Consider the following 12,268-nt stretch of genomic DNA (forward strand, 5'->3'; position numbering starts at 1 on the left):
GAAGTGTGCTCCAAGGTGCGGCCTGCACGAAGTCGGAGCCCGGTTTGCCCCGGGTGTGCACCTCGGGTGGGCACCTTGGTGCGCATGCCTTGCCTGGGCTGCGCACCAGGGCGGGCTCAAGATGGCACCCGCGTTCCTTTTTTTTCACTATCTTTCAAAACGGAAATTTTAAAATCTCATTTTTTTTTGCCTTTTTCTGGAAATTAGTGAAGGCAGCGCATCAAAGGTGCGCACCTCGCTGCCCACCACGGTGCGCAACGCCGGTGGGCACCCGGGAGTGCTTCGAAGTGTGCTCCAAGGTGCTGCGTGCACGTTGTCGGAGCCCGGTTTGCCCCGGGTGCGCACCTCGCGTGCACCTTCGTCGGGGTGGGCACCTTGGCTGGGTTTGCCCCGGCTGCGCTCCGAAGCGGGGTTATTGGAGCGCCGCCTCTTTTTTTGTCGGAGCGTTTGGTGGGGTTTCTCGCATTGGCTCTTCCGAGGCCCGGTTGCCACCCTGGCGCGCACGAAGTCGGAAGTAGGGTTAATTGCCCGGGTGCGCACCTTTGCCAGGGTGGGCACCTTACCTGGGCTGCGCACCAGGGCGGGCTCAAGATGGCACGCGCGTTCCGTTTTTTTCACTATCTTTCAAAACGGAAATTTTAAAATCTCCTTTTTTTTTTGCCTTTTCTGGAAATTAGTGAAGGCAGCGCATCAAAGGTGCGCACCTCGCTGCCCACCTTGGTGTGCTCTGAGGTGCGCACCCGGGAGCGCTACGAAGTGTGCTCCAAGGTGCGGCGTGCACGTTGTCGGAGCCCGGTTTGCCCCGGGTGCGCACCTCGCCTGCACCTTGGCCGGGGTGGGCACCTTGGCTGGGTTTGCCCAGGGTGCGCTCCGAAGCGGGGTTACTGGAGCGCCCCCTCTTTTTTTGTCAGAGCGTTTGGTGGGGTTTCTCGCATTGGCTCTTCCCAGGCCCGGTTGTTGGGTGCGCTCCCACCCTGGCGCGCGCGAAGTTGGAAGTTGGGTTAATTGCCCGGGCGCGCACCTTCGCCAGGGTGGGCACCTTGGTGCGCACACCTTGGCTGGGCTGCGCACCAGGGCGGGCTCAAGATGGCACCAGCATTCCCTTTTTCTCACTATCTTTCAAAACGGAAATTTTAAAATCTCGTTTTTTTTTTGCCTTTTATGGAAATTAGTGAAGGCATCGCATCAAAGGTGCGCACCTCGCTGCCCACCTTGGTGTGCTCCGAGGTGCCCACCACGGTGCGCAACGCCGGTGCGAACCCGGGAGCGCCCCGATGTGTGCTCCAAGGTGCGGCGTGCACGAAGTCGGACCCCGGTTTGCCCCGGGTGCGCACCTCGCGTGCACCTTGGTGCGCACACCTTGGCTGGGTTGCGCGGCCTGGTGGGCACCATGGTGCGCACCAAGGAGCGCTCCGAAGTGTGCTCCAAGGTGCGGCGTGCACGAAGTCGGAGCCCGGTTTGCCCCGGGTACGCACCTCGCGTGCACCTTCGCCGGGGTGGGCACCTCGGCTGGGTTGCGCGCCCTGGTGCGCACCAAGGAGCGCTCCGAAGTGTGCTCCAAGGTGCGGCGTGCACGAAGTCGGAGCCCGGTTTGCCCCGGGTGCGCACCTTCGCCGCGGTGCGCACCATGGCGTGCACGAAGTCGGAGCCCGGTTTGCCCCGGGTGCGCACCTCGCGTGCACCTTCGGCGGGGTTGCGCGCCCTGGTGGGCACCATGGTGCGCACCAAGGAGCGCTCCGAAGTGTGCTCCAAGGTGCGGCGTGCACGAAGTCGGAGCCCGGTTTGCCCCGGGTGCGCACCTCGCGTGCACCTTCGGCGGGGTTGCGCGCCCTGGTGGGCACCATGGTGCGCACCAAGGAGCGCTCCGAAGTGTGCTCCAAGGTGCGGCGTGCACGAAGTCGGAGCCCGGTTTGCCCCGGGTGCGCACCTCGCGTGCACCTTCGCCGCGGTGGGCACCATGGCGTGCACGAAGTCGGAGCCCGGTTTGCCCCGGGTGCGCACCTCGCGTGCACCTTCGCCGGGGTGGGCACCTCGGCTGGGTTGCGCGCCCTGGTGCGCACCAAGGAGCGCTCCGAAGTGTGCTCCAAGGTGCGGCGTGCACGAAGTCGGAGCCCGGTTTGCCCCGGGTGCGCACCTCGCGTGCACCTTCGCCAGGGTGGGCACCTCGGTGCGCACACCTTCTCAATGTTTTCTTGCCTTTTCTGGAAATTGGTGAAGGCAGCGCATCAAAGGTGCGCACCTCGGTGTGCTCCGAGGTGCGAACCCGAGAGCGCTCCGAGGTGCCCACGAAGTCGAAAGTCGGGTTAATTGCATTGTTTTCCCCGGGTGCGCTCCGAGGTGCGCAACATCGGCGCGCACCAAGGAGGGCTCCGAAGTGTGCTCCAAGGTGCGCACGATGGCGTGCACCTCTGGTGCGCACGATTCGGAGCTCGGTTTGACCGGGGTGCGCACACCTTGGCTGGGTTGCGCACCTTTTGTGCGCTCCAAGGTGCGCACGAAGTCGGAGCTCGGTTTGCCCCGGGTGCGCACCTTCGCCAGGGTGCGCACCTTGATGCGCACGCCTTGGCTGGGCTGCGCACCTTGGTGGGCGCCATGGTGCGCACCTTTCGTGCGCTCCAAGGTGCGCACGAAGTCGGAGCTCGGTTTGCCCCGGGTGCGCACCTTGGTGGGCGCCATGGTGCACTCCGAGGTGCCCAAGATTGGTGCGCACCAAGGAGCGCTCCGAAGTGCGCTCCAAGGTGCGCGCGAAGTCGAAAGTTGGGTTAATTGTCCGGTTTGCCTCGGGTGCGCACCTTGCGTGCACCTTCGCCAGGGTGGGCGCCTTGGTGCGCACACCTTGGCTGGGCTGCGCACACCTTGGCACCCGCGTTTCCTTCATTTTAAATTTTTTTTTTTTACAATCTCTCAAGTGGGAAATTCTATAATCTCAACTTTTTTTGCCTTTTCAGGAAACTTTTGAATGGAGCGCATCATTGGTGCGCTCCGAAGTGTGCTCCAAAGCTCTCTCCAGCTGCGTGCACCTGCCCCGGCCGCGCACCCGGCCCCGCCCAGCTTCGCTCACCTGTCCCGGGCGTCTGGTGCGGAACCTTAGAGTAAGAAACATCACCGTGCACCTTGGCCAACGTGCGCGACTCGACCGAGCGCGCACTGGCCGAGGTGCACACCGATTTCACCTGGGTGCGCGCGCAGCACCTCGGGCGCACCGGGGTGCGCGCACAACGCCCGGGTTGCACCGTGGCCTGTGTGCTCGGGGCGCCTCGGGTGCGCGCTCGGTGTCGCCCCCGCGCGCGCGGTAGTGCGGGCAGCGCACCCCGGCCCGGCCCGGCCCCGACGAGAACGCAAACGGGCAAAAGGTTTATTCAAATAGCATTGCGATGCCCGGCGAAAAACTAAAAAAGGGTGCAACACCGGGACTTCCCGGGAGGTCACCCATCCCAGTACTACTCCGGCCCAAGCGCGCTTAACTGCGGAGTTCTGATGGGATCCGGTGCACTAACGCTGGTATGATCGCACCCGTTATGAGCTTGTCGCAGTGTGTACTTAGCAAACCGCGACCCACGTGCGAATCCACCCCGGCCACCCACCCCCGTCGAGGTGCACACCCTCCCTCGCGAAGTGCGCCCCGTTCGCCAAGTGTGAGCCCTGCCCGGGTGCGCGCACCTTGCTAGGGCGTCGGGTGTGCACCCGGCCCGGCCTACGTGCGTGCACCTGGAGGGGGCGTCGTGTGCGTGCAGTGTCCCGTCTGCAACGCGGTGCCCACACACCACCTCGGGCGCAACGACCTGCGCTCACATGTGGGCCGAGTGCACCTTGGTGCATGTTCGGGGCGCCTCGGGTGCACGCTCGATCTTGCCCCGGTGCACCAAGGCGCTCGGTTTGCCCCGGGTGCGCACTTGGTGCAAGGTGGGCACCCAAAATAGGGATCAAGCACCAAAACACAAGTTTCGGGATGCAAAATGGGACCCAAGGACCACAAATGCGTTCCAAGACCCATGATGGGTCCACGAGAACAAAAATGTGTTCCGAGACTTAATAAACAAATATTGGGTTTTAGGAGAAGAAACATGCTCTGATGCCCAAAACGAGAATCGACCCCGAAAAGGCCACAGGCCAAAAGTGGGATGCGAGACAAAAAAAAATGGGACCCGAGGACCAAAATTGGGTTCCCAGGTCGAAGACAGGGCAACCGGACAAGAAACGACCTCTAAGGCTCGAAATGAGTCCCGACGACTAAAACTTGACAAGAAGCACCCATCAGGCACCCAACTCGACACCCATGGGATGCCGACCCACCCGGGCTTCCACCTAGCACACCTTGGCACCCACCCACCCTCGCACCCAACCTCGCACCCAACTTAGCACCTTTGAACCCACATTGGCACTCACCCTGACCCTGGCACCTTGGAACCCACATTGGCACTCACCTTGACCCTGGCACCCACCTTTGCACTCACCTTGGGACCCACCCTGGCTCCCACCTCGGCACCCACCCAGACACCCACCTTGGTTCCTTGGCACCCACCTTGGATCCTTGGCACCCACCCCGACACCCACCTTGGCACGCAACTTGGCTACTTGCCACCCACCTTGGCTCCTTGACGCCCACCCCGACAACCACCCCGTGACCTACCCTGGCTAGGGTTGGTGCACACCCACCCTGGTGCCCACCTTGGCACCCACCCTATGACCCACCTTGGCACGCACCTTAGTACCCACCCCGTTACCCACCCTAGGACCCACCCCGTGACCCACCTTGGCCAGGGTGGGTGCCTTGGTGCGCACAACTTGCCTGGGCTGCACACCAGGGCGGGCTCAAGATGGCACCCGCGTTCCGTTTTTTTCACTATCTTTCAAAACGGAAATTTTAAAATCTCATTTTTTTCTTTTTTTTGCCTTTTCTGGAAATTAGTGAAGGCAGCGCATCAAAGGTGCGCAATGCTGGTGCGAACCTGGGAGCGCTCCGATGTGTGCTCCAAGGTGCGGCGTGCACGAAGTCCGAGCCCGGTTTGCCCCGGGTGCGCACCTCGCGTGCACCTTCGCCGGGGTGAGCACCTTGGCTGGGTTGCGCGCCCTGGTGCGTACCAAGGAGCGCTCTGAAGTGTGCTCCAAGGTGCGGCGTGCACGAAGTCGGAGCCCGGTTTGCCCCGGGTGTGCACCTCGGGTGCGCACCTCGCGTGCACCTTCGCTGCGGTGGGCACCTTGGCTGGGTTGCGCGCCTTGGTGGGCACCATGCAGTGCACGAAGTCGGAGCCCGGTTTGCCCCGGGCGCGCACCTCCGCCAGGGTGGGCACCTTGGTGCGCACAACTTGCCTGGGCTGCGCACCAGGAAGGGCTCAAGATGGCACCCGCGTTCCGTTTTTTTCACTATCTTTCAGAACGGAAATTTTAAAATATCGTTTTTTTTTGCCTTTTCTGGAAATTAGTGAAGGCAGCGCATCAAAGGTGCGCAACGCTGGTGCGAACCTGGGAGCGCTCCGATGTGTGCTCCAAGGTGCGGCGTGCACAAAGTCGGAGCCCGGTTTGCCCCGGGTGCGCCCTGGTGGGCAACATGGTGCGCACCAAGGAGCGCTCCGAAGTGTGCTCCAAGGTGCGGCCTGCACGAAGTCGGAGCCCGGTTTGCCCCGGGTGTGCACCTCGGGTGGGCACCTTGGTGCGCATGCCTTGCCTGGGCTGCGCACCAGGGCGGGCTCAAGATGGCACCCGCGTTCCTTTTTTTTCACTATCTTTCAAAACGGAAATTTTAAAATCTCATTTTTTTTTGCCTTTTTCTGGAAATTAGTGAAGGCAGCGCATCAAAGGTGCGCACCTCGCTGCCCACCACGGTGCGCAACGCCGGTGGGCACCCGGGAGTGCTTCGAAGTGTGCTCCAAGGTGTTGCGTGCACGTTGTCGGAGCCCGGTTTGCCCCGGGTGCGCACCTCGCGTGCACCTTCGTCGGGGTGGGCACCTTGGCTTGGTTTGCCCCGGCTGCGCTCCGAAGCGGGGTTATTGGAGCGCCGCCTCTTTTTTTGTCGGAGCGTTTGGTGGGGTTTCTCGCATTGGCTCTTCCGAGGCCCGGTTGCCACCCTGGCGCGCACGAAGTCGGAAGTAGGGTTAATTGCCCGGGTGCGCACCTTTGCCAGGGTGGCACCTTACCTGGGCTGCGCACCAGGGCGGGCTCAAGATGGCACGCGCGTTCCGTTTTTTTCACTATCTTTCAAAACGGAAATTTTAAAATCTCCTTTTTTTTTTGCCTTTTCTGGAAATTAGTGAAGGCAGCGCATCAAAGGTGCGCACCTCGCTGCCCACCTTGGTGTGCTCTGAGGTGCGCACCCGGGAGCGCTACGAAGTGTGCTCCAAGGTGCGGCGTGCACGTTGTCGGAGCCCGGTTTGCCCCGGGTGCGCACCTCGCCTGCACCTTGGCCGGGGTGGGCACCTTGGCTGGGTTTGCCCAGGGTGCGCTCCGAAGCGGGGTTACTGGAGCGCCCCCTCTTTTTTTGTCAGAGAGTTTGGTGGGGTTTCTCGCATTGGCTCTTCCCAGGCCCGGTTGTTGGGTGCGCTCCCACCCTGGCGCGCGCGAAGTTGGAAGTTGGGTTAATTGCCCGGGCGCGCACCTTCGCCAGGGTGGGCACCTTGGTGCGCAAACCTTGGCTGGGCTGCGCACCAGGGCGGGCTCAAGATGGCACCAGCATTCCCTTTTTCTCACTATCTTTCAAAACGGAAATTTTAAAATCTCGTTTTTTTTTTGCCTTTTATGGAAATTAGTGAAGGCATCGCATCAAAGGTGCGCACCTCGCTGCCCACCTTGGTGTGCTCCGAGGTGCCCACCACGGTGCGCAACGCCGGTGCGAACCCGGGAGCGCCCCGATGTGTGCTCCAAGGTGCGGCGTGCACGAAGTCGGACCCCGGTTTGCCCCGGGTGCGCACCTCGCGTGCACCTTGGTGCGCACACCTTGGCTGGGTTGCGCGGCCTGGTGGGCACCATGGTGCGCACCAAGGAGCGCTCCGAAGTGTGCTCCAAGGTGCGGCGTGCACGAAGTCGGAGCCCGGTTTGCCCCGGGTGCGCACCTTCGCCGCGGTGGGCACCATGGCGTGCACGAAGTCGGAGCCCGGTTTGCCCCGGGTGCGCACCTCGCGTGCACCTTCGCCGGGGTGGGCACCTCGGCTGGGTTGCGCGCCCTGGTGCGCACCAAGGAGCGCTCTGAAGTGTGCTCCAAGGTGCGGCGTGCACGAAGTCGGAGCCCGGTTTGCCCCGGGTGTGCACCTCGCGTGCACCTTCGCTGCGGTGGGCACCTTGGCTGGGTTGCGCGCCTTGGTGGGCACCATGCAGTGCACGAAGTCGGAGCCCGGTTTGCCCCGGGCGCGCACCTCCGCCAGGGTGGGCACCTTGGTGTGCACAACTTGCCTGGGCTGCGCACCAGGAAGGGCTCAAGATGGCACCCGCGTTCCGTTTTTTTCACTATCTTTCAGAACGGAAATTTTAAAATATCGTTTTTTTTTGCCTTTTCTGGAAATTAGTGAAGGCAGCGCATCAAAGGTGCGCAACGCTGGTGCGAACCTGGGAGCGCTCCGATGTGTGCTCCAAGGTGCGGCGTGCACGAAGTCGGACCCCGGTTTGCCCCGGGTGCGCACCTCGCGTGCACCTTGGTGCGCACACCTTGGCTGGGTTGCGCGCCCTGGTGGGCACCATGGTGCGCACCAAGGAGCGCTCCGAAGTGTGCTCCAAGGTGCGGCGTGCACGAAGTCGGAGCCCGGTTTGCCCCGGGTGCGCACCTCGCGTGCACCTTCGCCGCGGTGGGCACCATGGCGTGCACGAAGTCGGAGCCCGGTTTGCCCCGGGTGCGCACCTCGCGTGCACCTTCGCCGGGGTGGGCACCTTGGTGTGCAGACCTTGGCTGGGTTGCGCGCCCTGGTGGGCACCATGGTGCGCACCAAGGAGCGCTCCGAAGTGTGCTCCAAGGTGCGGCCTGCACGAAGTCGGAGCCCGGTTTGCCCCGGGTGTGCACCTCGGGTGGGCACCTTGGTGCGCATGCCTTGCCTGGGCTGCGCACCAGGGCGGGCTCAAGATGGCACCCGCGTTCCTTTTTTTTCACTATCTTTCAAAACGGAAATTTTAAAATCTCATTTTTTTTTGCCTTTTTCTGGAAATTAGTGAAGGCAGCGCATCAAAGGTGCGCACCTCGCTGCCCACCACGGTGCGCAACGCCGGTGGGCACCCGGGAGTGCTTCGAAGTGTGCTCCAAGGTGCTGCGTGCACGTTGTCGGAGCCCGGTTTGCCCCGGGTGCGCACCTCGCGTGCACCTTCGTCGGGGTGGGCACCTTGGCTGGGTTTGCCCCGGCTGCGCTCCGAAGCGGGGTTATTGGAGCGCCGCCTCTTTTTTTGTCGGAGCGTTTGGTGGGGTTTCTCGCATTGGCTCTTCCGAGGCCCGGTTGCCACCCTGGCGCGCACGAAGTCGGAAGTAGGGTTAATTGCCCGGGTGCGCACCTTTGCCAGGGTGGGCACCTTACCTGGGCTGCGCACCAGGGCGGGCTCAAGATGGCACGCGCGTTCCGTTTTTTTCACTATCTTTCAAAACGGAAATTTTAAAATCTCCTTTTTTTTTTGCCTTTTCTGGAAATTAGTGAAGGCAGCGCATCAAAGGTGCGCACCTCGCTGCCCACCTTGGTGTGCTCTGAGGTGCGCACCCGGGAGCGCTACGAAGTGTGCTCCAAGGTGCGGCGTGCACGTTGTCGGAGCCCGGTTTGCCCCGGGTGCGCACCTCGCCTGCACCTTGGCCGGGGTGGGCACCTTGGCTGGGTTTGCCCAGGGTGCGCTCCGAAGCGGGGTTACTGGAGCGCCCCCTCTTTTTTTGTCAGAGCGTTTGGTGGGGTTTCTCGCATTGGCTCTTCCCAGGCCCGGTTGTTGGGTGCGCTCCCACCCTGGCGCGCGCGAAGTTGGAAGTTGGGTTAATTGCCCGGGCGCGCACCTTCGCCAGGGTGGGCACCTTGGTGCGCACACCTTGGCTGGGCTGCGCACCAGGGCGGGCTCAAGATGGCACCAGCATTCCCTTTTTCTCACTATCTTTCAAAACGGAAATTTTAAAATCTCGTTTTTTTTTTGCCTTTTATGGAAATTAGTGAAGGCATCGCATCAAAGGTGCGCACCTCGCTGCCCACCTTGGTGTGCTCCGAGGTGCCCACCACGGTGCGCAACGCCGGTGCGAACCCGGGAGCGCCCCGATGTGTGCTCCAAGGTGCGGCGTGCACGAAGTCGGACCCCGGTTTGCCCCGGGTGCGCACCTCGCGTGCACCTTGGTGCGCACACCTTGGCTGGGTTGCGCGGCCTGGTGGGCACCATGGTGCGCACCAAGGAGCGCTCCGAAGTGTGCTCCAAGGTGCGGCGTGCACGAAGTCGGAGCCCGGTTTGCCCCGGGTACGCACCTCGCGTGCACCTTCGCCGGGGTGGGCACCTCGGCTGGGTTGCGCGCCCTGGTGCGCACCAAGGAGCGCTCCGAAGTGTGCTCCAAGGTGCGGCGTGCACGAAGTCGGAGCCCGGTTTGCCCCGGGTGCGCACCTTCGCCGCGGTGCGCACCATGGCGTGCACGAAGTCGGAGCCCGGTTTGCCCCGGGTGCGCACCTCGCGTGCACCTTCGGCGGGGTTGCGCGCCCTGGTGGGCACCATGGTGCGCACCAAGGAGCGCTCCGAAGTGTGCTCCAAGGTGCGGCGTGCACGAAGTCGGAGCCCGGTTTGCCCCGGGTGCGCACCTCGCGTGCACCTTCGGCGGGGTTGCGCGCCCTGGTGGGCACCATGGTGCGCACCAAGGAGCGCTCCGAAGTGTGCTCCAAGGTGCGGCGTGCACGAAGTCGGAGCCCGGTTTGCCCCGGGTGCGCACCTCGCGTGCACCTTCGCCGCGGTGGGCACCATGGCGTGCACGAAGTCGGAGCCCGGTTTGCCCCGGGTGCGCACCTCGCGTGCACCTTCGCCGGGGTGGGCACCTCGGCTGGGTTGCGCGCCCTGGTGCGCACCAAGGAGCGCTCCGAAGTGTGCTCCAAGGTGCGGCGTGCACGAAGTCGGAGCCCGGTTTGCCCCGGGTGCGCACCTCGCGTGCACCTTCGCCAGGGTGGGCACCTCGGTGCGCACACCTTCTCAATGTTTTCTTGCCTTTTCTGGAAATTGGTGAAGGCAGCGCATCAAAGGTGCGCACCTCGGTGTGCTCCGAGGTGCGAACCCGAGAGCGCTCCGAGGTGCCCACGAAGTCGAAAGTCGGGTTAATTGCATTGTTTTCCCCGGGTGCGCTCCGAGGTGCGCAACATCGGCGCGCACCAAGGAGGGCTCCGAAGTGTGCTCCAAGGTGCGCACGATGGCGTGCACCTCTGGTGCGCACGATTCGGAGCTCGGTTTGACCGGGGTGCGCACACCTTGGCTGGGTTGCGCACCTTTTGTGCGCTCCAAGGTGCGCACGAAGTCGGAGCTCGGTTTGCCCCGGGTGCGCACCTTCGCCAGGGTGCGCACCTTGATGCGCACGCCTTGGCTGGGCTGCGCACCTTGGTGGGCGCCATGGTGCGCACCTTTCGTGCGCTCCAAGGTGCGCACGAAGTCGGAGCTCGGTTTGCCCCGGGTGCGCACCTTGGTGGGCGCCATGGTGCACTCCGAGGTGCCCAAGATTGGTGCGCACCAAGGAGCGCTCCGAAGTGCGCTCCAAGGTGCGCGCGAAGTCGAAAGTTGGGTTAATTGTCCGGTTTGCCTCGGGTGCGCACCTTGCGTGCACCTTCGCCAGGGTGGGCGCCTTGGTGCGCACACCTTGGCTGGGCTGCGCACACCTTGGCACCCGCGTTTCCTTCATTTTAAATTTTTTTTTTTTACAATCTCTCAAGTGGGAAATTCTATAATCTCAACTTTTTTTGCCTTTTCAGGAAACTTTTGAATGGAGCGCATCATTGGTGCGCTCCGAAGTGTGCTCCAAAGCTCTCTCCAGCTGCGTGCACCTGCCCCGGCCGCGCACCCGGCCCCGCCCAGCTTCGCTCACCTGTCCCGGGCGTCTGGTGCGGAACCTTAGAGTAAGAAACATCACCGTGCACCTTGGCCAACGTGCGCGACTCGACCGAGCGCGCACTGGCCGAGGTGCACACCGATTTCACCTGGGTGCGCGCGCAGCACCTCGGGCGCACCGGGGTGCGCGCACAACGCCCGGGTTGCACCGTGGCCTGTGTGCTCGGGGTGCCTCGGGTGCGCGCTCGGTGTCGCCCCCGCGCGCGCGGTAGTGCGGGCAGCGCACCCCGGCCCGGCCCGGCCCCGACGAGAACGCAAACGGGCAAAAGGTTTATTCAAATAGCATTGCGACGCCCGGCGAAAAACTAAAAAAGGGTGCAACACCGGGACTTCCCGGGAGGTCACCCATCCCAGTACTACTCCGGCCCAAGCGCGCTTAACTGCGGAGTTCTGATGGGATCCGGTGCACTAATGCTGGTATGATCGCACCCGTTATGAGCTTGTCGCAGTGTGTACTTAGCAAACCGCGACCCACGTGCGAATCCACCCCGGCCACCCACCCCCGTCGAGGTGCACACCCTCCCTCGCGAAGTGCGCCCCGTTCGCCAAGTGTGAGCCCTGCCCGGGTGCGCGCACCTTGCTAGGGCGTCGGGTGTGCACCCGGCCCGGCCTACGTGCGTGCACCTGGAGGGGGCGTCGTGTGCGTGCAGTGTCCCGTCTGCAACGCGGTGCCCACACACCACCTCGGGCGCAACGACCTGCGCTCACATGTGGGCCGAGTGCACCTTGGTGCATGTTCGGGGCGCCTCGGGTGCACGCTCGATCTTGCCCCGGTGCACCAAGGCGCTCGGTTTGCCCCGGGTGCGCACTTGGTGCAAGGTGGGCACCCAAAATAGGGATCAAGCACCAAAACACAAGTTTCGGGATGCAAAATGGGACCCAAGGACCACAAATGCGTTCCAAGACCCATGATGGGTCCACGAGAACAAAAATGTGTTCCGAGACTTAATAAACAAATATTGGGTTTTAGGAGAAGAAACATGCTCTGATGCCCAAAACGAGAATCGACCCCGAAAAGGCCACAGGCCAAAAGTGGGATGCGAGACAAAAAAAAATGGGACCCGAGGACCAAAATTGGGTTCCCAGGTCGAAGACAGGGCAACCGGACAAGAAACGACCTCTAAGGCTCGAAATGAGTCCCGACGACTAAAACTTGACAAGAAGCACCCATCAGGCACCCAACTCGACACCCATGGGATGCCGACCCACCCGGGCTTCCACCTAGCACACCTTGGCACCCACCCACCCTCGCACCCAACCT

General features: G+C 62.9%; 2 non-coding genes across 2 annotated transcripts; both read right to left on the bottom strand.

The window, feature by feature from the left end:
* Positions 1–3,396: 3,396 nt before the first annotated feature.
* LOC131869850 (5S ribosomal RNA) lies at positions 3,397–3,515 on the bottom strand. The gene has a single exon (XR_009368219.1). It is a non-coding gene; the product is annotated as a 5S ribosomal RNA (ribosomal RNA).
* A 7,804-nt stretch (positions 3,516–11,319) lies between these two features.
* On the bottom strand, positions 11,320–11,438 carry LOC131869852 (5S ribosomal RNA). Its single transcript, XR_009368221.1, has one exon. It is a non-coding gene; the product is annotated as a 5S ribosomal RNA (ribosomal RNA).
* Between the last annotated feature and the right edge of the window lie 830 nt (positions 11,439–12,268).

Source organism: Cryptomeria japonica, unplaced genomic scaffold (assembly GCF_030272615.1).
Source record: "Cryptomeria japonica unplaced genomic scaffold, Sugi_1.0 HiC_scaffold_271, whole genome shotgun sequence".
Classification (NCBI taxonomy): domain Eukaryota; kingdom Viridiplantae; phylum Streptophyta; class Pinopsida; order Cupressales; family Cupressaceae; genus Cryptomeria; species Cryptomeria japonica.